Consider the following 25,327-nt stretch of genomic DNA (forward strand, 5'->3'; position numbering starts at 1 on the left):
CCAGTTCAATAAAACACATAAACAGAGAAAAACTTTTCAGCACGAACCATGGAAATCACATAAGCAACCGAATCCGAAGGTAACTATACTGTTATGCCGTAGTGGCAGGGGGCGTGGAGGTATCCCACCGCTGCCACCACTATTACGACCCTGCGACAGGGGTGGATTGGTTATCCCACCGCTGCCACCATTGTTATGCCCCTGCGACGAGTGTGGATTGGTTATCCCACCGCTGCCACCACTGTTATGCCGTGGTGGCAGGGGGGAGTGGAGGTATCACACCGCTGCCACCACTCTTACGCCGTGGTGACAGGGGTGAGACAACCAATCCACCCCTGTCGCAGGGGCGTAACAGTGGTGGCAGAGGTGGGATAACTCCACGCCCTCCTGTCACCACGGCATAATATATGCTGTTCCAAAATTAAATTATATAAACCCAAACTACCAATTAGGCTTCAAATAAACAATAGTTAGTTCATGCACTTAAAGTAGCTAATTTAATTGTAAAAGTTCAAAGAGAGAACAGAAAATATTAAAAATTTGAAATTAAATCATGAACACATCCTCATAACAATAAACAAAGAAGACTGATTTGTGATATTCCTGTAATAGAAAGAAAGGAAACATCAAAGAGTTTAAGAGAACTTACAGGAAATAATACGAAAAGAATGAGAGTATGTATGAGGATATAAATGTAACAGAACTGGCCCCGAAACATATCAGACGGTAAAACATTTACATTCTCTAACCAGAGGAATTCTTGAAGCAAAACAGATTATTGTAGACGCCATAATTCAGTTGAGACAATAAATATATTTTCATAGAAATTCAAAATTAATATATATCTGTAGAATCGTATTTTCGTTTTGAATGGATGCTTTCTCTCTCATGATATTCCGCGTGACACCTATTTAATTTTCAGCAGAGAGTAGACAGTCCCTCCATAACTCACGATCATGCTTGTTCTGCACTGTGTGATTTGAGATGCATATTCAGAATGAAGCGATGAGTGAACTCTTTCTTGCATGCTTTGCAGGGAAACGGTAATTATCCACTGTGTACTCTGAGATGCGTGTTTAGGTTAGAGCGCTGAGTGAACCTTTTCTTACACACCTTGCATGAAAAAGGCCGTTCTCCGCTGTGTATTCTTAAATGGGTGTTTAGGTTCGTGAGGTGAGCGAAAGTTTTCTTACATATTTTGCAAGAAAAAGGCCGTTCTCCGCTGTGCATTCTGAGATGATTCTTCAGGATAAACTTGTCATTGAAAGCCTTCTTACACACTTCGCAAGAAAATGGTCGTTCTCCACTGTGTACTCTTCGATGCCTGTATAGGTTATGGAGCTGTGTGAATCGCTTCTTACACTCCTCGCAAGAAAATGGCCGTTCTCCAGTGTGTACCCTGATATGATTCTCTAGAGTAGTGCGACCAGTGAAACTTCTCTTGCATACATTGCATGCAAAAGGCTGTACACGACCACTGGATCGTTATACTTCACTACGCTTAGGAGTTAACGATGTGGCACACATTTCACAACGCGACATTGTTTCTCTGCTGCTTCNGTGCATGTAAAAGGCTGTACACGACCACTGGATCGTTTTACTTCACTACGCTTAGGGGTTAACAACGTGACACACATTTCACAACGAGATATTTTTTCTCTGCTCCTTCCACTTGCATGTAAGGATAGATTATATTTAAGAGAGAATGATTTCTTGCATATCTCGCACGTATGAAGGTCCTCTCCTCCGTATAACTCTGGCAATCCTGCACTCTGTTCACAACGAAGTTCCTCTGCATTAACATCCTGATTGAAGTGCGATGATGCACTTAATTTAACACTCTGAAAGAAAGAGAAACGGTATCAGGTCCTACAATGGAGCTGGACACTGAAGCGTTTTGGAAGTATTTCAGCTGTCATCTTGATAAATATTTTTTCACGAGAAAGAAGCAAGATGACCATGAATTCCTTCTTGAACCACAAAACACAATAATCTACATATGACATCTCTAAATATGTACTAATATATTTCTGCCCGTTAATCAAGTCATTTAAATTATACCAGCCAACTACTGGAGGATATTGCGAGTAATGAATCAACTTTATGCAGGTATGTATAGGAATTCTTTGAAACCATTGTTGATTAAAGCACATACAGCTCTTCCGAATGACATTCCAGGACATTTGTAAAATTTCTGTTCCATTCCATGCGTAGCAAAATTCCTTACTCCATAGCCTGTTTGTTTATGTTTATAGCAATTAAGTAAAAAAGCAATTACATCAGTAGATGTTCAGTGGATTATAATTTTATGAAATTGTCTGGTTTTAGATTCTAGTTTACTCAACGTTGGCTTTATTGATCAGCCAAACCCCTGTCCCTCCTTCATTAAGTACAGTATATACCACTTGCAATAGACGAACCAGGGAAATCACTTAAGAAAACTGAATCCGAAGGTAACTATATTATCCCAAAATTAAAATATAACCCTCTCCGACCAATCTTTCTTCCAAATAAACAATAATGAATTCACGCAAGAAAAGAAGTTATGGTAATTGTGAAAATTCAATGAATTGATGAGAAATCATTAAAAATGGGAAATGAAATTTTTGACATATCTTTGTAACAGTAGAGAGAGAAGATTGATTTGGGAATATTCCTGTAATACAATCGACTAAAACTTAAAAAAGTATGAATAAAATCTATAGAAATACGAAAGGATAGATTATGTTATTAAAACGAACGTTAGTCAAGGAAAGAGTGAGGATTTAAAAATGTGAAACAACTATCACTGAAACATATCACATAGTAAAACGTTCAGGTTCTGTAACCAGATAAATTCTTGAAGTAAAATACGACAATTTTAACAGAATAATAATATATTTTCATAGAAATGCAAAATTCAGAATATATCTGTACACTCGCACTGTCACTTTGAATTGATGCTTCCTTGCACACATTACACGAAAGCGTTATCTTCCATGATATTCCATGTGACGCCTCTCTTTTTTCCTCCACAAGTGAACATTCCTTTCCATATCTCACGATCATGCTTGTTCTGCACTGTGTGATTTGAGATGTATATTCAGAACGAAGCGATGAGTGAACCTTTTCTTGCACAATTTACACGAAATATACCGTTCTCCACTGTGTACTCTCAGATGGTTCTTCAGGTTTTATCTGTTAGCGAAAATTTTCTTATAACCTTCGCAAGAAATGGGTCTTTCTCCACTGCGTATTCTGAGATGTATTTTTAGGTGATGCAGCTGACGGAACCGTTTCTTACACACATTGCACGAGAATCATCGCTCTCCATTGTGTGCCCTGAGATGCCTGTTTAGGTCAGAGAGTTGTGAGAAAATTTTCTCACACAGTTTGCATGAAAATGGTCGTTCTATATTGTGAATTCTGAGATGTGTTTAGGTTAGAGCGGTGGTCGAACGATATCTTATACACTTTGCACGTAAAAGTTCGCTCTCCATTGTGGACACAGAGATGAATGTTTAGGTTTGAGCGCTGTGCGAACGATTTCTTACACACTTCGCAAGAAAATAGCCGTTCTCCATTAGGCATTATACGATGCGTGTATAGGTTACAGAGCTTGGCGAACGATTTCCTACACACTTCGCAAGAAAATGGCCGTTCTCCATTGTGAATTCTCAGATGTGTGTTTAGGTTAGAGCGCTTGGCGAACGTTTTCTTACGCACTTTGAACGAAAAAGGCCTTCTCCACTGTGAACTCTGAAATATTTGTTTAGGTAAGAACGCTGTGCGAACATTTTCTTACATACTTCGCACGAGAACGGCCGTCCTGCATTGTGCACTCTGGTATGATTGTACAAATTAGTGTGACTAGTGACTTTCTTGCTATCTTCGCAGGAAAAAGACTCACTGCGACCACTTGATCCTTGTACTGCACTATGCTTCGGAGATAACGATGTGACACTCACTTCACAACGAGACATTGTTTCTCTGTTACTTCCACTTGCATGTCAGAACAAATTATTCCAACGAGACAATGACTTCATACTATCTCGCAAGAATCGAAGTTTTCTTCTCTGTTTAACAATTCTGCTCCCTGTTCACGAAGAATTTCTTTGGCATTAACGTCCTTAATGACGTGTGTTGCTTCAATATTTGCTGTATTTAATTGAACACTCTGAAAGAAACAGAAATGCTATCAGATCCTGCAGCGGAGTTGAGATCGGAAACTTTTGCGCTAATACACCTGACACATTTACAAATACTGTTACACAAGCGTAAACCATGATGATACAATATTGTGTCCCAACTTGGTTCTCAAATGTTACTAATCGAAACATAAATTTCTCTAAGTAAATATTTGCATGTGTCTCTCAGGTTAAGTGGTAATGTTGCAAGGCGCACACGCCATGCTACGCTTTAGTTAACGAAGTGAGTTAAACTGGTTCTACAACCGACTGGAATTATTTGCGAGAGAAGAACCACCCTTGCGTGGTATGTGTAATAATTTTACAGATATATTTCATGAAATTCTTACTGGTTTTGAGCAGGTTAAACCGCGTGGAAATGATATTCCTGTACATAAAGTTAAATCGTATGATCCTGTTGTACTGCACAGGTCTTATTTTGCCTTTTGCTTTATGCCCTCTATGTGTAACTTCGGTTATTATTCAACTCCTTCTTTCTTTATTCCCGCTGCATGTTCCGGCCATCCCCAGGTGTACAAGTTGCTAAAATTAAGGAATCTTATGTTCAATTTCTCTTATGCAGTTGCCTCAGTTTACTTATAATTACGTGGGTTAATCATCTGTTCTCATTTTAGTGTCCTTCAGTTCTTCGTCTTTTGCCTCATTTGTAATATATGATGTTTTAAGTTAGAGCTTTCTTTTGAGGTGTATATGTATAGTTAGTTACTGTATGTATGGTGTTACTTACGGCTTTGTTAGGTTTGTTGGCTGGGGCTGCCTTGTCTGTTCTTGCTTCTTGTCGTCCACCAACATTGTCCGTGTTTACAGGTGTTTTCGTAACGTCGATTGTGTTGCTATCATAAGATGTAATGTGTGTTGTGTGCTGCTCTCTGGTGTCTGTTTCCTGTAATGCTTTGAATGCCGGGTACGGAAGCCGGGATCGTGGGTTCGAATCCCACTCAGGGCATGGATGTTGGTGTGCGTTTTTCTGTGTTTGTCTACAGGTAGAGGCCTTGCGACGAGCTGATCACTCGCCCAAGGACTCCTACCGTATGTGTAAGATCTAAAAAAACAGAAGCGAACGGAGTTCATGGAGGTAGGCCTAGGCCCACTGGAGCTGTAGTGCCAAAGGAAAATAAATTACTTTGAATATTGAGTTATGTGTGTCGGTGTAAATCAATATAATACTGCAATATATAACTTAATATATTACAGATAAGGCAAAGACGTTGAGGTCAATGAAACGAAAGTTAAAGCAGATGGCTAAACCACATAACTGGAAGTAATCCGAGGGAAACACATGAGAGAAACAAAAAAGCATTACAGTGAACAGCAGATTCCATAATGATAATAACATTTACTTGCGAAGATGGTCGGTTAGACCGATAGGATTCATTCATTCATCTGTAATCTGTCAAAACGACAGGTCCACAGCCTCTTCCAAAACAGCTCCTCCACTTGACGCCATCTAGATCTTTCTCATTCAAATGAAAATATCCTCTTCTCTCCCCAAGGTTATCCAGTATATTCTTACGTCTTCTTCCTCGTCTTCTTGTCACTTCTATCCGCCCCTCTATCTTTCCTTCAATAACTTCTTTTAGAAAGCAGTTACCCCGTCAGATATGACCAATCCAATTATCCTTCCGTTTTCTTATTTCGTGTAGGATATTCCTCTGCTCACTGACTCTAATTAACACTTCTTCATTTCTCACATAATCGGTCCAACTGATCTTCTCAATCCTTCTTCAACACCACATTTCGAAGCTTTCCAGGTGTTTCTGATCTACTGCCCTAAGTGTTCAAGTTTTAGCCCCGTAGCAAGCGATGCTCCAAACGTAGGATTTCACTAGATTCTTTCTCAAATTTAAGTCCAATTTGCTGCTAAAAATTCTTCTTCTTGCTAAATGCAGCTTTTTCCATAGCAATGCAGGATTTAATTTCACACGTACACCTTCCATCATCTGTTAACAAGCTACCCAATTATTTAAAACGTAGTGTCAAGAAAAAAAGACGGGTGAATAGTAACCGAAGTTGCATATAGACTGCATTAAAGCAAAAGGCATAGTCTCTTATTCCTGTAGATTTGCAAAAATCTGGGATAGCCTTGATACTTAAAAATTCTTACCCTGTGATTATTAGTCTGGATTTTATTAATTGATATTAATTAATAATATAACTGCGCCTCTTTCTTCAATTTAGTTGCATGTAAAAGCGTTGCTACTTTAAGAAAAAGTCGGGCCGTGTAATTTGGAACTGGGGGAAACATATGCATACCGTATAATTGTGCTGAAACCATTAGGAACGTAGCCTCGTATAACACCAAGAGAAAACTGCGAGAGTAAAAGGAGACTGGATATTAGGGGAACAAATTTTGGGAAGTGTCTTAAAGTGAAGCGAATGTCTATTGTGCCTAAATGTTCTGAAATTTCGCTTGTAACGTGAAGGTCAGTAAGGCTACGTGGAAGGGACTGTTCTAGAGATCCATCACACGGAGTGAACTGCAATGAAGATAAGTGCACATGATGTAGTTACCCGGCACATAAAGTTTAGATGAAGACAATTGGAGAACATGACAACAAAAAATGTTTCTATTATAAATTTATAATTGAACACACAACACTTACAGCCTGATTCTTCAAAGCAGGAAATGTCCAGTCAACTCGTGTCAGAATTACTTTTGGGACTCGAGTTGCTAAGGAATGCAACGTCCTTCGCAATCTCTCAAGGCGTACTTCTTCACTTGCCATTCTTCTCTTGTTAATCTTCTCCTTCTGTTGTTCTGTGGCGAACACACACAAAGTTTAGAAGCTGACACACCAGAGCGTTAATGAAATACATCACTCCGATGTCAGAAAATGAAGCAGTAAAATTTGATATGATATTCCAATACATGAACCGGAAAGTTTACATCCCTGTTATTGACAATTCCCGTTGATTTAAATTAATTACAGATTATGCGCTTGCAATTCGTACTTACAATATGTATACATTTTTCAACAGGTTCTATTGCGTTGCAATGAATCGCAGTTAGTATAAATAAGCGGTTTTTCAATTCCGCCCCATAGCTCAAGCGGTTTGTCGCTGACTTCCCACCGTCGCCGCCCGGGTTCGATCCCGGGTCTGGCGAAGATGTGTTTTTGTGGACAAAGTGGCACTGGAGCAGGTTTTCTCCGAGTGCTTCGGTTTCCCCTGCCAATCTCCATTTTACCAGTTGCTCCACAACCACCCACAGCTATCATCTGGGGTTGGTAAAATAGGCCAGATATGGCAGCAATACAAGGGACTTAGTCCCGCCCCACTAGAAATAAAAAATACAGAAGACTCACATTTGGTGCAAAAGGAAGAATTCAATAACATGCGACACGTGCATTTGACGAAAGGCCAGGCATACGCGTATTCATAAGAGATAATCTATCTTCTCGTTAGAGAGGATGTTACATAAAGACTGTTGTTGCAAGGGCTCGGTTGAAAAAGAAAACAGTCTGATCCTGTGTCTCAATTATTTTGACGCCAAGACGAAATAATTGGCAGTAAACAGAAAGCCGTAATGAGATTTTTGACGTCGACTTTAAAAGTCAGAGCTTTGGGATATTTCCTGGACAGTAACGAAGTCAGCACGGAAACCGAAGGCTCTCCATTAGTGGAAGCCTTTGCCATGGAACAACTGGTGAAGACATATTGAACTGAAAAATCTTAACGTGTGCTGTTGTTATTTTTAAAGTGTGGAGGTCAGCGATGGCGCTATAATTAAGTGTAGTGACGAGTCCTGTTTTCATATGATTAACAAATCAATTCATCAATCCAAACACTGCCAGTTCTCATTGCCACTAGTGAAAAGACAGTTCTGCTCTTTTTATTTGTTATTTTGAATTACCTGGCGGAATAAGGGGTGTCGCGACTGGCTACGGGCTGGACGACGGAGAATTCGGTGTTCGTGTCTCGTTAGTGTCAAGAACTTTTACTTCTCTGTGTCGTCTAGAACGGCTCTGTGGTCCACCCAACCTCCTATACAATGCGTACTTGGAGCTCTCTCCCCTGGAGTAAAGCGGCCGGGACTTGAATCTGGCCACTGCAACAAATTCCGTGATCAAGAAAATATATATCTATACATCCACACCCCCATACGCCTTCATGGCCTAATTCTTAGTTGGTTAAGCTCAGGGACAACTTTACCTTATCTTAGATATAGAATAATATATCTGACGTAATACGCACAGCATATGAACCACCTCGTCTAACAAATTTTGAATCCAACGGCACTAAGTAGGCTACGGCTTAGTAAACACGTAAAGACGGCAACAGGCAAGCAGAAAAAAGTTATTTTGACAGACACAGACACAAAAACAATAAGGGGAATTCAAATTACTCCTTCAATGTTTCCAAAATTAATAGTGTATAATAAAATACATCAAATTTTATATTTCAATAAGGTCTTAACATCATTATGAACAGCATTTCTTGTACGAACAACCGCCTGTGATTATATCTGCAAGTTACATTTAACGCAGTACAAGTTTTAATGGAAATACAATACTTCTAGAGATAAAGCAGGCTTCACCGTCTGCCAGTAAAGCTTGCAGGAATCTGCAAACACGGCACACAGTTACATGGACTGGTGCGTGCATATCAAAACACAATAAATATTGAAGCAGACATTCCTGTCTCACCGAGCACTAATGTAAATAAAATAGAGCGGGGATATATCATCTGTAGGGAAATAGATACATATGGGATGTTAATTTCTTTCAATATGAGGATTGATTGTTCACTTCAGTCATTGATTCACCTAAATGAAATATTGTGAACAAGGACTCAGGAATATTAATTTTCTTTTTAGCGAATGAAAATTAAAAATTTAGGTCCAATTTCACGGCTACAAAATATTTCTCAATTAGGAAACAGTCCGTTCACTAATGCTTACGGAAATAATTGTAGATTTTCCTTGGAATCATGCAATGCCCATAATACTTTCTTTACCCGAAACACAGATTTCTACCGTGAAAATGGTCGTAATATACTCGTATATACAGATGGTTAAAATAGTTAAATATATTAAGAATGTAAAATACTCTCTAAAATGAACGTACATTCCCAGTCTAATGTGTCCACAAACCAGAGCCTACTCAGATATGGGCGATGTTCATCTGATCCCTACAGCCGGTTCTGCACGTAGATCCCATGCATATCAAAAGACTTTCAGCTCTTCTGCGCACAGAATTGCGCACTCTGCCCAAAGTTCCTAGCTTCACTCCAATCCCCTGACAGGTATTCTGTGCTCGTTGCTGTGATACCTTGAAGTCACTGATCGACACTTAGTACACAGAACACTTCCTGAGTCCCACAACCAAAATACTGTAAACTGAGATCATAGAATCCTGAAAGCCAATTGTCAAGACCTTCGCGTGTTACCACTCTTCAAGGAAATTCTGGCTGTGTTAGTGTGTGACAATATAGAAAAAATGAGGTGGTGCCCTATCAAGAATGAATGACATATCTGATCGTTGTGAAGAGGCACATGTTAAAGGAGTAACCGGTAATCCACTCACGGTGCACTGCACCTGATAGTCTGCTAGGATCGACAAATGGTCTTATGATTCCATCATCTAAGGCGCCCACTTAGAACCTGGTACCGATATCTGAGCAATCATTGATTCCTGGAAACATGTTGACGGGGCCCTGTTTTATTCATTTAATTGGGTACTATACGCCTTACGGATTTTAACACATTCTCTGTAACCTCGTGTATCGTTCCATTCCCCACCACTTCCTACGTCCTGCTGCGTCCCATTCCTTCTATACCATAGCTTCACCCTCCTCTACTCCCTTGTCCTCCTTCATTGTCATGGCCTCCAGAGTCCGTTCCATTGCTCTCTCTGTCTCTCCAGCATTGCAGCAAACAGTGTTTTTCGGCCAAATATTTTGTACTTAATTAAATATACAGTTTTATTTCTGAGCAGCACAATCCACTCTGCCCTGGATTTCGGTTTGTAAAATTACTGTAATTTCCCTTGGACTGTACCTGTATTATTATTGTTATTATTTGAGCCATGTTATGGCTCTTGGATGATGTCATGCCTTCCAGCCATGTTAATCCCTACCCCTTCATCCCGTGCTGGTGCGTATCACGTGGGATTCCGCTTCCTCTCCGCGTCCCCTCCCCAAATGGCTCGGAAGAAGCCGGTTAGTGAATCTAAATTCATTCGCTGCTTGGATCCACAGCGTATCGGACGTACGCGGCCAACCTGAGATTTTTTCAAATTCGGTTTCGGAAGGCATTCTAAATTATGTCTGGGCGGTTGTGCTGGCAACGCACGTCGGGGGTTTTGCTTGCATTATAAGTTATTGTGTGGCAGAGCGATGGGCTTTAATTTAACGTTACGTCATTGTGTTTTCTTTCCTAGGAATCGCCTGTGGGCAAGGAATATTTGTTAACGTTTATTTTGTGCCTGCTGAAGTAGCATATGGTAAACAAAAGTAATAAGCAGTGAGCGTGGGCTATTAAGTGTAGTCTGATGTCGCAGTTAAGTCAAGAGAAAAGTGACTGACAGCTGTGGTCACAGGTTGTATGTTTTGGGGCCCACGGCTTCTATTAACTTCTAATTGTTGTATTCTGTTTTATTGTGTTTCTCTTATTAAATTAATTTATTATTGTGAACTAGTCTTGTCGATTGGATGCGTCTCCCTGCTATGGCTTGGAGTCCCTACTATACCTAGGGAGCATTGTGAACATAACATGAGAGCCCCTGACGTTGTGCCGCTGCTGTCTTGGACGTAATAAGTGCTAGATAACAGGAAGGAGACGGTGCATATTGTAACATGCATAACTAAGCAATGGGGTAATAAACATCTTGCATAAGCGCACTTAACCATAGGACGAATATTTCTAGCCCTTTGATAGGCAACACCCAGCGCGCCAATGGCCTGGCGAGGTAGAAATCACGTGACAAGTTTGTATGTGGATTTCCTTATGCACAATAGGACTGTGTTCTTCGTGCTTGGTCGATTCGGAGGCTATATGACAACCGTTACAAATACAAATTTTTCATTTTTGTGTGACATAGTTCAGAGTTCTGACTTCTGAGTTCTCGGTGGAAGATAGCTAAGGATTGTTCGTCGTGTGAAGACCTGGCGTTTTTAGAATAATCTATTCACGTGTAATATTAGGAGTGCGTGATTCAGTGAGAATGTAGTAGTTCCTCTATTCTAGTTGTAGTACCAGGAGGGGACTTGTGTGTGTGTGTGTGTGTATAACACTGAATTATAAAGTGTAGAAATCATGATAGCTCTGTGATTGCGTGTAATTAAGGAGTAAATAAACCCATAAATCTAACCCCGAACCTACGTAATTAGTCACTAATACACGTGACAATATTGTTATTAGGATTATTAAATAAATTCGTCAATTCACTTGTCGTATTTTATTCATTTGCCTTGGTTTCGTGACAGATATTGCCCGCGTTGCACTACGACGACTTCAGCGGTAACTGATGCCTCTGTGCCCCGTTGCGGGTTGGCGTGTCATCGCCAGAATGGCCCTGAAAAATACTTAACCGGGTTACATTCAATTTACCTACAGAAAGGAATGCGGATCTTCGTGTAAACTGTAGGTCACGTTTTCTCGATTGTACCCGAGCTCTGAATTCGTGAATAAGCATCATTATGATTTCCAAATGTCCAGTTTCATTGAAACCTGTACACGGTCTCTCGAGTTCTCCTATAAGGACAGACGGACTGCTGGATCAAATTTAATAGGCTTTCAGAAGGTTTTGAATCACACATAAAACAGGAATATTCTGAATGTAATATTCATTGTGAGAATTCAGGGACCTGTTTTGCAATCTTAAATATATCGAAGACTTTCGTAAAACAGTTCAAACGGATTATTGATGCTGAGGATTATCACTTCGATCATCAAAAGGACAATTATTTAAATAAAAGTAACAACAAATCGTGAAATGAGAAGAAGGGAAAATAGAAGGCCGTGTTTTGTTAATTGTAAAAAATCAATGAAGTCAACAGAAAACATTAAAAATGTGAAACCAAATCCTGAAAACATCTTCATACAATGAACAGACAAGATTGATGTGTGAATATTCCTGTAATACAATAAAACAAACCTTCAAAGATGTTAATACAACTTATAATAATACGAAAGGATGAGCGTATGTTAGTAACACTAGTCTTAATCAAGGAAATTATGAAGGTACAATGGTGAAAATCTGGCCCCTAAATATATCACACTGTAAAACGTTCAGCTTCTGTAACCAGGTAAATTCTTGAAGCAAAATATGTTATTTTAAACACAATAATTCGGTTGATGCAATAGACATTTTCATAGAAATGCAAAATAAAGAATGTCTCTATAGTCTCGCACTGTCGCGATGAATGGATGTTTTGTTGCACACATTAAACGTAAAGGTTATCCCTAATGTTATTCCATGCGATGGTTGTTAGTTTTCCTGCCACAAGTGATCATTCCCTTCCATATCGCACGATCATGCTTGTTCTGCACTGTGTGATTTGAGATGCATATTCAGAACGAGGCGGCGAGTGAACCATTTCGTGCACAATTTACACGAGAAATGCCGTTCTCCACTGTGCACTCTCAGATGTTTCTTCAGGATATCTCTTTTAGCGAGAGTTTTCTTATACACTTGGCAAGAAAAGGGTCTTTCTCCACTGTCTATTCTGAGATATATATTTAGGTTCTCGAACTGAGTGAACCGTTTCTTACACATATCGCACGAGAACGGTCGCTCTCCAGTGTGTGCCCCGAGATGCCTGTATAAGGTAGATCCCAGTGTGAAAGTTTTCTTACACACTTTGCACGAAAAAGGCCTTTGTCCATTGTGCATCATCAGATGATTCTTTAGGATAGAGCTATAAGTGAATGTTTTTTCACACACTTCGTAATAAAAGGGTCTTTCTCCACTGTGTATTCTGAGATGTATATTTAGGTAATAAAGCTGAATGAACCATTTCTTACACACATCGCACGAGAACGGTCGCACCCCTCTGTGTGTTCTGAGATGCCTGTTTAGGTTAGAGCTCTGTGCTAACGACTTCTTACACACTTTGCACGAAAAAGGCCGTTCTCCATTGTGAACCCTGAAATGATTTTTTAGGTTAGAGGCCTGGGCGAACGATTTCTTACACACTTCGCAAGAAATTTGCCGATCTGCAGCATGCACTTTGGTATGGTTATACAAATTAGAGTGACTTGTTAACTTCTTTCAGTCTGTGCAAGAAAAAGACTCTCTGAGAACACTTGATCCTGGTACTGCATTATGCTCAGGAGTTAACAATGTGACACACATTTTAAAAGAAGGCATTGTTTCTCTGCTACTTCCACTTGCATGTCCCAACAAATTATTCCCACGAGAGAATGATTTCTTACATATCAATCAAGAATCGAAGTTTTCTTCTCTGCTTAACTATCACATGTTTACCGGTATGAAGAGCTGGTTACAATCACAGCCCCTCCATAAAAATGAGTTGATATAAGACTAAAAATGTGCCCGAATTCACGGGCGGCACACTCATTTGACACAGGCATACAGAAATTTATTCACAGATACCATAATTTCCTCAATTCCATCTGTAAATATTTTGAGAAATATTAATCTATTTTTGTTATATAATACATTTTCATGTTGCTTATTTTATTAACATCTCATCGGATATTAATTTCCGAACTGCTGTCGTACGTACCCTTTAGAAACCACGGATTTGAATTAGCTGCAGAATATATTTTATTGTTCGGAACCTAATTACGAAATTATACGGGATGGGCAGCAAATTATTTCTCCTTAAATACACCCGAATCATTCAGTTATCACAACAAAACTCTATTGCTGTTGATGGCTACCACTTCGAGCAAGTATTATAATACAGTGCTGCATGTAGACTCGTTATTGATTAAGGCCTTCTCAAACAAACTGGTTCCCACGTTAACGCATCAATAGAGGTGCTGTTGTAAATGGTGTTTTCTTTGCGATCCTTTCAGAAATATTATAAGTAGGATAACTGGAGCTAGAAATCAGATAGACTGATGTTCCATGAATCTCTTCTTACATTGAATGTACTAAATATTACCTTCATCAATCATTTAAATTGGATGTAATCTTCGATATGAGGATTACACAGAGACTGCACATAGAAATGGTTCAAACCAAGACCTTCAGAACATTTATTAGAGACTACTCCCTATTCAGAAGTGAGCGTTTAAGCGCCAAAATGAAACTAACCCTCCGTTAGGCACTTAACAGATCACTTATGGCTTATGCTTGCCACGGTTGCAAATTAATGGCAGACACCCAAGTACTGAAGTTGTAGCGCTTACAAAACGAATTTCTCTGCCCCGTTCAAAGTCTTCCAAGGCGGACACCGGTCCGATAATTGCATATGACTTTCAGCTCTCCCTTGTATACGATTGTAAGAAAACTGTGCAGGCGACAAGCAGAAGTCATACAAAATCTTGAGAATGAACATGTTCGGGGTACAGGATATGGCGTAGCCAGGTATAGAATATATAAGAAGCTTAAACTTGTCGCTGGTGAAGCTTACGACTGTTCAATCGTCTAAGCTGCTGTTATAGAGTAAGATACGTAAGATGGGGTTGATTTTCTTTGCAAAGCCTGTACTTATAGAGGACTCACATATAGCGCAAAAGGAAGAATTCAATAAGAAGCGACACGTGCTTTTGACGAAAGGCCAAGCATACGGGTATTCATAAGAGATAATCTATTTTCTCGTCAGAGAGGATATTACGTAAAGGTTATTGTAGAAAGGGCTCGGTTAAAAGAAAGGTCGGTTCGTGAGTCTCAATTTTTTTTTGACGTCAAGACGAAATGATTGGCAGTAAACAGCCAGTCGTATTAAGATTCTGACGCCGACATTTACAGGTCATAGAAGTGGGATATTTCCTGGACAGTGACGAAGCCAGCCCGGAAACCGAAGGCTCTCCATTACTGGAAGCCTTTGCCATGGAACGACTGGTGAAGACACAGTAGACTTAACGTTTGCTGTTTTTATTTTTAAAGTGTGGAGATCAGCGATGGCGCTATAATTAAGTGTAGTGACGAGTCCTGTTTCCTTATGATGAACAAATAAAATCACAAATCCAAACACTGCCAGTTGTCACTCTCACTAGTGAAAACACACTTCTGCTCTTTTATTTGTTATTTTCAATTACCTGGCGAAATAAAAGTTGTCGCGACCGGCTGCGTGCTGGACGACGGAGTGGTCGGTATTCGTGTCTTGGTAGTGTCAAGAATATTTACTTCTCCGTGTCGTCTAGGACAGCTCTGGGTTCCACTCAATCTCATATACAATAGCTACTTGTGGATATCTCCCTGGAAGTAAAGCTACTGGGGCTTGAATCTGGCCACTCAAACTAATGCCGAGGTCAAGAAAATATAGATCTATACATCATACCACACACGCCTTCATAGCATAATTCTTAGTTGGTTAACCTCAGGGACAACTTTTCCTTATCTTACATATAGAATAATATATCTGATGTGACACGCATCGCATATGAATCACCTCGTCTAACAAATTTTGAATCCAACGGGACATGTTGTCAGAAGAGACGGCACTAAGTAGGCCACGGCTTAGTAATCATGTAACGACGTCAACATACAAGCAGCAAAAAAAGAAGAAATTTTTCAGAGACACAGACACAAAAACAACAAGGCGAATTCAAATTCTTCCTTCAATTCTTCCAGAATGAAGAATGTAGGCTAAAATACATCAAATTGTATATCTAACTCAAGTCTAAACATCATTACGAACAGCATTGGTTTTACGGAGACGCGCCTATGATAATATCTGCAAGTTATATTTAACGCAGTTCCAGTTTTGATGGAAATACTATATTTCTGGAGTTAAAGCAGGCTTCACCGTCTGCCAGTAAGGCTTTCAGGAGTCTGTAAACACGTTTCGCAGTTACATGGACTGGCCCGTGGGAATCAAAACACAATACACTTGGAAGCAGGTATTCCTGTCTCACCGGTCACTAATGTAAATAAAACAGAGCGGATATATATTATCTGTAATGAAATACATACATACTTCAATCATTGATTTACGTAAATGAAATATTATGAACAAGGACTGTGGAATCTTAATTTTTGTTGAGCGAATGAGAATTAAAAATTTAGGTCCTATTTTACGGCTACAAAATATTTCTCAATTACGAAACATTCCTTTCAGTAAAGTTTAGGGAACTAATCGTAGCTTCTTCTGAGAATCATATAAAACCTATAATATTTCCTTTACCCAAAACGCAGATTTTAGACAGGGTTAAAGGGCGTAATATACCCATATAAGCAGATTGTTAAAAATAGTTAAATGGGTTAAGAATATTTAGTACTCACTAAAATGAGCGAATATTGTCAGTCTAATGTGTCCACGAACCAGTGCCTACTCAGATATGGGCGATGTTCTTCTGATCCCTACAGCCGGTTCTGCACGTGGGTCCCATGCATTTCAAAACGACTTTCAGCTCTTCGGCGCACAGAAGTGCGCACTCTGCCCGAAGTTCCTAGCTTCACTCCAATCCCCTGACAGGTTTTCTGTGCTCGTTGCTGTAATACCTTGAAATCACTGATCGTCACTGAGTACACAAAACACTTCAAATATCCCACAGCCGAAATACAGAAAAATGAGGTCATACACTCATGGAAGCTAATTGTCAGGACCTCCTCATTTTACCACTCTTCAAGAAAAGTCTGGTTGTGTTGGCATCTGACAATGTAGAAAAAATGAGGTGGTGCCCCATCAAGGATGAAAGATATATCTGATCGTTGTGAAGAGGCACACGTTACAAGAGTAACAGTTAAAACACTCAGAAAACAAAGACGATGCACTGCACCTGATAGTCTGCTAGGAAAGACAAGTGGTCTTAAGATTCCGTCATCTATGAAGCCTAACTGGACACTCACTAGCCCATATCTGAGAAGGCACTGATTCCTGGAAACTTGTTGCCGAGGACCTGTTTTGCTCAATTAAATGGGTACTATACCAGTTACAGATTTTAACATCAACCTCTTTAACTTCGTGTATCGTTTCATGCCCCACGACTCCCCACTTCCTTCTGCGTCCCATTCCTTCTATACCGTAGCTTCACCATCTTCTACTCCCTTGTCCTCCTTCATTGTCTGGCCTCCTGAGTCCGTTCCATTGCTCCCCCTGTCTCTCCAGGGTTGCAGCAAACAGCGTTTTTCGGCCAAATACTTTTGTATTTAATTAGCTACATAGTTTTTTCTGAGCAGCACAATCGATTGTGCCCTGGATTTCGGTTTGTGAAATTACTGTAATTTCCTTGGACTGTACCTCTATTATTATTATTATTAATGTAACATGCATAACTAAGCAATTGGGCGAAAAACACCTCACGTAAGCTCACTTAACCATAGGACGAATATTTGTAGCTCGTTGCTAGGCAACACTCAGCGCGTCAGTGGACTGGCGAGGTAGAAATATCAGGTGACATGTTTTCTATGTGGATTTCCTTATGCAACAATAGGACTCTGTTCTTCGTGCGTAGTCGATGCGAAGGCTATATAACAACAGTTACACATACAACAGTTTTCATTTTTATGTGACATAGATCTGAGTTCTGAGTTCTCGGTAGAAGATAGCTAAGGACTGTTCGTCGTGAGAAGACGTGGCGTGATTAGAAAAATATGTTCATGCATAATGCTTGGAGTGCGTGATTCAGTGAGACTGTTATAGTTCCTGTTTTCTAGTTGTAGTACCAGGAGGGGACTTGTATGTGTGTGTGTGTCTGTGAGTGTTTAACACTGAATTATAAAGTGTAGTACCCATGATAGCGCTGTGATTACGTGTAATTAATTGTGATGCATATAAGGAATAAATAAACGCAATCATCAAATCCCGAACCCGCGTAATTAGTCATAATACAAGAAACAATATTGTTATTAGGATTATTACATTAATTTCTTCCATTAATTCTTCATATTTTATTCATTGGCCTTCCTTCGTGTCAGACATTACCCACTATTCCCTACGCCGACTTCAGCGGTAACAAATCCCTCGGTGCCCGTTGCGGGGTGGCGTGTTACCGCCATGATGACCCTAAAAAGTACTTAACTGCGTTACATTCAATTTACGTACAGAAAGAAATTCGGGTCTTATTATAGACCGTAGGTTACATTTTCTCGATTGTACCCGATCTCTGAATTCATGAATAAGCATCATTATGATTTCCGAATATCCAGTTTCATGGAAACCTGCACAAGTTTTCCTATAAGGCCAGGCGGACTGCAGGATCAAATTTTATAGGTTTTCAGCAGGTTCTGAAACGCATATTAAAACAGGAATATTCTGAATGGAATATTCATTGCAAGAGTTCAGGCACATTTTTGCAATCTTAAGTATATCAAGACTTTCGTAAAACAGTTCAAACGGATTATTGTTGCTTAGGGTTATACCTTCGAACATCAAAAGTAAAATTATTTAAATCAAAGTAACAACAAATCGTGAAATGAGAACAACGAAGAACAGAAGGCCCTGGTTTGTTATTTTTTGTTTGTTACCTTGAATGACCTTGTGCAAAAAGTATGTCATTGAATTACTATCCGTCTTCTCTACACCTCAGTGGAATTTATAAAATTCAAAGTGACTTTGATATCTCCATAATACCTCTTAGTACAAAAAGTTACCTGCATCGTCTAACGTGTTCCCTAATACGGTGAAAGTTTCGTAGGAATTCTTTTTTGTAATATGGAAAAGAAAGGAATTTTCATCGAATTCGTTGCCTAATTCCGTAAAAAATGGTACAAAAACATAAATCAATTCAAATGTAATTAATTTAGTCTGTTAAACATTACTCAACACTAATTTTTTGGATGAAGTAACTTCCTGCTTCCTTTCAATTCAAGTCGAGTGTTATACTTAATATAATTCTGAGCTCATAGAAAATTCCGGGTCTAACAAATTTTGAATGAAATGTGACTCAGTTCCTGAAAGCAAGAATAATGGGATCAGGAGAATCGCCCGTCACTCTACCATAGCTCGGCAAACATTTTACAGCGGAAACAAATAAACAGGCGAAGAATTATTGTGGTGGGAGGGGGAACAGACACGGAAAACAAAAAGTGATCTCATAAGCACTACTTAATTTTTTTTTAAATAAGAACATTAAGCTAAAAGTACATAATGTTGCACTTTTTAACGACATCAAGAGTCATTTTCAATTATATTTTTCTCGTCTGTGTCACTTTTGAGAATTTCTGTAATTACGTTTTCCACTTTTGAGAGGTGCTAAGAAGAATATGAAACAGCCACACATATCCTGTGTGAATGTGAGGCCTTAGCTTATTTAACATTACGTTACTTGGGTAAATACTTTATGGAACCAAGTGACTATTTCGGCGCCCCCACGTACAAAATTAATTGCTCAGGGGATAATCAAATGGGGAATCACAATAGACCACTGTAGGTCCCGGTGCAAAGGCCGAGAAGATCCACCCCTTATACATTCATTCATTCATTCATTCATTCATTCGTATATTTGCCCCACTGGTTTTGATAGAAAACATTATCTCTGGAGAACGTTTAAGTTGCCCTTTTAGATCGTGACTCACCTACATTTAAGCAAGCATAGATTTTTGACACTATATTGACGGGAACTTGTTTTCCTCTTCTAAGCGAGTGCTATACCCTATATGAATTAATATACGACTATATATTCATTCATTCATAAGTGACTACAGGGTTTCGTTGGGCCCTGGCAACATATTAAGTTTTATAATACTGTACACAGTCGGAACGGCTTATGTGGAGCTGTGCTCAAAGTTCCTAGATAAAAGCGAGAGGTCCGGGTTCGATTCCCGGCGCTAGCAGACTTTCTGAGAAGTAATGACATTGGAACGGGGCCCACTCTGCCTCGTGAGAATAATTGAAGAGATACTTGATTGGGAAAGTAGCGGCTCCGGTCTAGAAAACCAAAATTAACGGCCGTGGTGATTCGTTGCAGTGACCACGCGACACCCTCTATCCACTAAAGTCGGTACTGACTTCGCCGACAGGTCGCGGTCGCTCGGTCGGTATAGTTTGCTTGCGGACTAAAGGCATGGTGTTTTTTTTATTCTAAGGATTCTTTCTAACGTAAATATTTCCAGCGCTACGCTGTTCTTGTATAGCAATGGTTGTCACTGTACAGAAAGTGAACTGTTTAATTTACACAAATCCGTAGATATGCGGATACGCAAGTGTTTCCAATGAAGACGCTGACTAGGAATCACGTGACTTGTTTTCTGTGTGGTATTCCTTATGCAACAATATGCTTTCTGTGCGTGGTTCGTACCGATCCCATATAAGGAGCAGTTCATTTCGAGGTTTCGACAGGAAGACGTCAGCATTTTATGTGTTAACCTTGAGAGTGTTATAATAGTTTGTGTGACACAGATGCAACAAACTTGAAAGTGCAATAACGAATTGTACGAGTACTTACGAGGTGTGAAATTATCCAGTAAATCGAGTTATCAAATCCGGAACCCTTTATTTACTGTCGCGTCATCAGGTTACACTCGAAAATATGATGTAATAAAGAACTTCGTGGACTGTGCTCAGCAAGCGAACTATACCGACCGAGCGACCGCCGCTTGTCGGCGAAGTAGCGCTAACTTTTGCGGATAGAGAGTGTCACGTGGTCAGCGCAACGAATCTCCACGGCCGTTAATTTCGGTTCTCTAGGCCGGAGCAGCTTTTTCTTTGAACTAGCTCCTCAATTATCATCACGAAACTGAGCGGACCCCATTGCAGACCCACTACTTCACAGAAAATCTGGTAGCGCCTAGGATCGAAGCCGGGACCTCTGTATATTTACGCAGGAACTCTGACCACGAGATCAGAGAGACGTTCGATATTATAATGTAATATGTTATAATAAGTTTTATTGTACACACGTTTTGCGCTTTAAGTATCAATTGGAACTCACCAATGTATCTAAAATACCTTGCTTGTCGCAGTTAAGCACTGTGGGACTTGTAAGATTTTCAACTGAAACGGAAACCTTCGGAACGAATTAACCGAGTAAGGGAGGGACTTACTGTGTTACAGCGAACTTTTCTTGGCTGATCAACCACGTCAACGTGGAGTAATGTCTGACATCTCTGAGACTATCTCTGCTTCCTTCAGCAGGAGTTGATGGGATAGGTGCATGCTGTGTTCTCAGGTTATCGAAGTCAAAGTCACATTATTAGTGACGGTACGTCACTCAAAGCGACTTGATATGTATCATCCTATTGTTCGTCATAACAAAGGCTTTCTTTATCTGTAAATTTGAGGACTTTTTCTCCGCGGTATGTTTGTAAAGTATGATTGTGTTTGTATTCTATCCGATGCTCTTAAATATGTAAATCTTGTATATGAGCTGCTGGTTACCGAAATGTAAATTTTATAGGTGATTTTTATCATTTTTTGGTAAATTTTTGGACATTTGTGGGTATTTCTTGTATTTTTGGCCATTTTAGGGAGTTTTTCTTAATATGTTTTCTGAAATGTGAATAACGTGGAAGCGAAGTCTTCTTTCTTTTCTCCTTTAGGTCATTTTTCTGGATTTTTCTTAAATTTTTTTAATAATGTAAGGTCATCAAAATCCGGGCTCTGCATATTACATTTTTGGGTCATTATTCTGGATTTTTTCGGCCATTTTATTGTTAATTTTTAAAATATTTTCAGGTCATCATAATCTAGGCCCTGGTCATAACAAAGACCATTCTTTGTCTGTAAATTTGCGGCATTTTTCCCTAGGTATGGTTGTAAAGAAATCTGTTGTCTTCTCAAGAGCGAAGGAAGTGGCGAAGAGGGGGCCAAAACTCTAAGGCAAATGACAACTCTTGTGTAAATATGGCGTGTGAAAACAGCACTCATCATCTGAAATTCTGAGGATGGAAGGGGGGGCAGTGAGAAGAAAGTTTGTGTCCCTATCATCAGACGCTAATTGCACTTCGATACTGTTTCTTCCAACGGAAGATTTCATTAGTTTCAGCTGTGGAACGAAATTCCATTTCTGGTCGGAATATGTTTACGTTTTGGACAAACTAGATAAACATCAGCACACTTGGAAGCGACTCGATCTGGTCTGAGTCCACCTATGGGATCTTAAGCTACATATTTCTCCTGTGCTTAGACTCAGAAATGTGACGTCAGTGAATTCGCAGCCCAGGGACTTTCCTATGGCGAGCCATGGAAATGTAAACGCAAGCGAAGGAAACAACTGTGGACATGCACATAGCTACTAACGGGGAAAATCTGATGCGGACCAGTAATTAATTTATCCTTTAAAAGTAATAGCAGTTAGGATGCAAAAATAGAGTATAATAGGACACAAAGAAGATGTTAAAATTCATAAAGAAGATGTTAAAATTCATTAAACTGGAATAATAAAACCAGTCACCTTAAATAAATATCAGTTAAATAAAACATATAAATTTCTAACTACATTTCATCACGAACCAGAGAAATCACACAAGAAAACTGAATCTGAAGTAGACTATACTATTCAAACCTTTTATTTTATAAACCTAATATACTAATCAGGCATCCAATAAGCAATACTGAGTTAATACACTTAAAGATGTCGAGTTAATTGTAAAAATCAGTGAAGTCAGAGAGAAAACAATACAAATGTGAAACCAAAATCCTGAACACATCTTCATAACAATGAACAGAGAAGGTTGATGTGTGAATATTCCTGTAATACCATAAAACAAAACTTCAAAGAGAGTAATACAACTTACAATAATACGAAAGAATGAGCGTATGTTTCTAAAAGGGGACTTATTCAGGGAAATTATGAAGGTATGTAACCGTTCCTTCTGATTGGACGACTGTTGTGCATTAATTAAATCTGTATTAAGTTAAGATTACAAAATTACAAACAAAGAGTTCCGGCAGATAGCCAGCTCTTACACGCAGAAGGGACATATTTCAAGTTTTGCTATGTGGACAGGAAGTAACATCTGGTACTTTCCTGGAATTCTGGCAGTTTCAGCAAAGTCGGAAAGTGTTTGAGAAAATGAGAGCTGACAGCTTGGGACAGCTATAACTTAGAAATGGGACGGCCGGAGCCTCATACCGTGATCGTAATGCATCAAGGGGCTGTCAACCTTAGCGTCAGGTCAGCATCTGCCAGAATCACTTAGCAAAGCAACATGATTTGGAATTCAAAATTTAAGGAACCTCCTATTTTGAAAACTTAACCAATGGCAGAAGTGAAGGAGTGGATTTCTCTTGGAGTCTGGGGTTCGTGGACCTCAGGATTCAGAGAGAGTGCATTCCACCTCGAGGAGTCTTCATACAACTTTCGGCAAAGTCGGACACAAAATTTACAACTATGGCCCTTCCGTAATAGTACTGTAAGTAAAGTTCAAATTAAGAGTACTAATAAATTCGGTTGTATTCAGTGAGCTGGAGGGAATTATATGATTATTAAGTGCAACGGTCTAAAGAGGTGTGTGTGTGTGTGTGTGATTGTAGAGGAAGGTTCTTCCTGCCCTGCCCGAGCCAGACCCGTATAAGACCCGGGATAGGAACTCAGCTCTACAAATTACTGAACAGAACCCAGATACTCCCGTCTTTACCTGCTCTCGCGTAACAGCTCCAACAACCACAATTCTCCTCCCTTCCCATCTAACTTCTCGACATCCACGAAAAGAGGGAGGACGGTGATAAAAGGAGCCCAACGTAGGATAAAGGGAGGACGGTAACAGCGTGGCGCTCAACGTAAAGGGCCCAAAGAAGTGAGCGGTGACAGGTACAAAGGTGAAAATCTGACCCCTAAACATATCACACAGTAAAACGTTCATGTTCTGTAACCAGATATATTCTTGAAGCAAAATATGTTATTTTAAACACAATAATTCAGTTGATGCAATAAACATTTTCATAGAAATGGAAAATAAAGGAATGTCTGTATATACTCGCACTATCGCGATGAATGGTGTTTTCTTGCACACATTAAACGAAAGTTTATCCCTAATATTATTCCATGCGATGATTGTTAGTTTTCCGCCACGAGTGAACCTTCCGTTCCATATCTCACGATCATGCTTGTTCTGCACTGTGTGATTTGAGATGCATATTCAGAACGAAGCGGTGAATGAACCTTTTCTTGCACAATATACGCGAGATATGCCGTTCTCCACTGTGCATTCTCAGATGTTTCTTCAGGATATATCTATTAGCGAAAGTTTTCTTACAGACTTCGCAAGAAAGGGGTTTTCCTCCACTGTGTATTCTGAGATGTATGTTTGGGTTATGGAACTGAATGAACCGTTTCTTACACACATCGCACGAGGAAGGTTGCTCTCCACTGTGTGCCCTGAAATGCCTGTTTAAGGAAGAACTCAGTGCAAATGTTTTCTTACACACTTTGCAGGGCAAAGGCCGTTCTTCATTGTGCACTCTCAGATGAGTCTTCAGGCTAGATTTTTAAGCGAAAGTTTTCTCACACACTTCGCAAGAAAAGGGTCTTCCTCCACTGTGTATTCTGAGATGGATGTTTAGGTGATAAAGCTGAGTGAACCGGTTCTTACACACATCGCACGAGAACGGTCTCTCTCCACTCTGAACTCTGAAATGTGTGTTTAGGTTAGAGCGCTGAGCGAACGTTTCTTACACACTTCGCAAGAGAATGGCCGTTCTGCGGTGTGCACTGTGGTATGGTTGTGAAAATTAGAGCGACTAGTGAACTTCTTCTTGCAATATTTGCAAGAAAATGATTCTCTGAGACCATTTGATCGTCGTACTGCATTATGCTTAGGAGTTAACAATGTGACATTCATTTCAAAAATACACGGTGTTTGTCTGTTATTTCCACTTGCATGTTCCAACAGATTATTCCCAGAAGACATTGACTTGTTATATATCAATCAAGAATCGAAGTTTTCTTCTCTGTTTAGCAATTCTACTCCCTGTTCATGACAAAATTCCATGACATTTAAATCTTAATTGACGTGTTGCTTCAATATTTGCTGCATTTAATTTAATACTCTGAAAAAAGAGCAGAAATGTTATAAGAACCCGCAGTGGAGTTGGGCTCGGGGACATTTTCCACTAATACACACGACACCTTTACAAATACTGTTACACAAGGAGAGACCAAGATGACATTGTGTTCCAGCTTG

General features: G+C 39.6%; 1 non-coding gene across 2 annotated transcripts; it reads right to left on the reverse strand.

Annotated features, from left to right (window-relative positions):
• Positions 1-1,592: 1,592 nt before the first annotated feature.
• LOC111864049 lies at positions 1,593-16,776 on the reverse strand. Of its 2 annotated transcripts, none has more exons than XR_004512980.1 (3): positions 16,547-16,776; positions 6,791-6,945; positions 1,593-1,841 (listed from the first exon to the last, which is right to left on the reverse strand). It is a non-coding gene; the product is annotated as an uncharacterized LOC111864049 (transcript). The 2 variants fall into 2 exon arrangements; XR_004512981.1 differs by lacking the exon at positions 16,547-16,776 and adding an exon at positions 8,041-8,211.
• Between the last annotated feature and the right edge of the window lie 8,551 nt (positions 16,777-25,327).

Source organism: Cryptotermes secundus, unplaced genomic scaffold (assembly GCF_002891405.2).
Source record: "Cryptotermes secundus unplaced genomic scaffold, Csec_1.0 scaffold601, whole genome shotgun sequence".
Lineage (NCBI taxonomy): Eukaryota > Metazoa > Arthropoda > Insecta > Blattodea > Kalotermitidae > Cryptotermes > Cryptotermes secundus.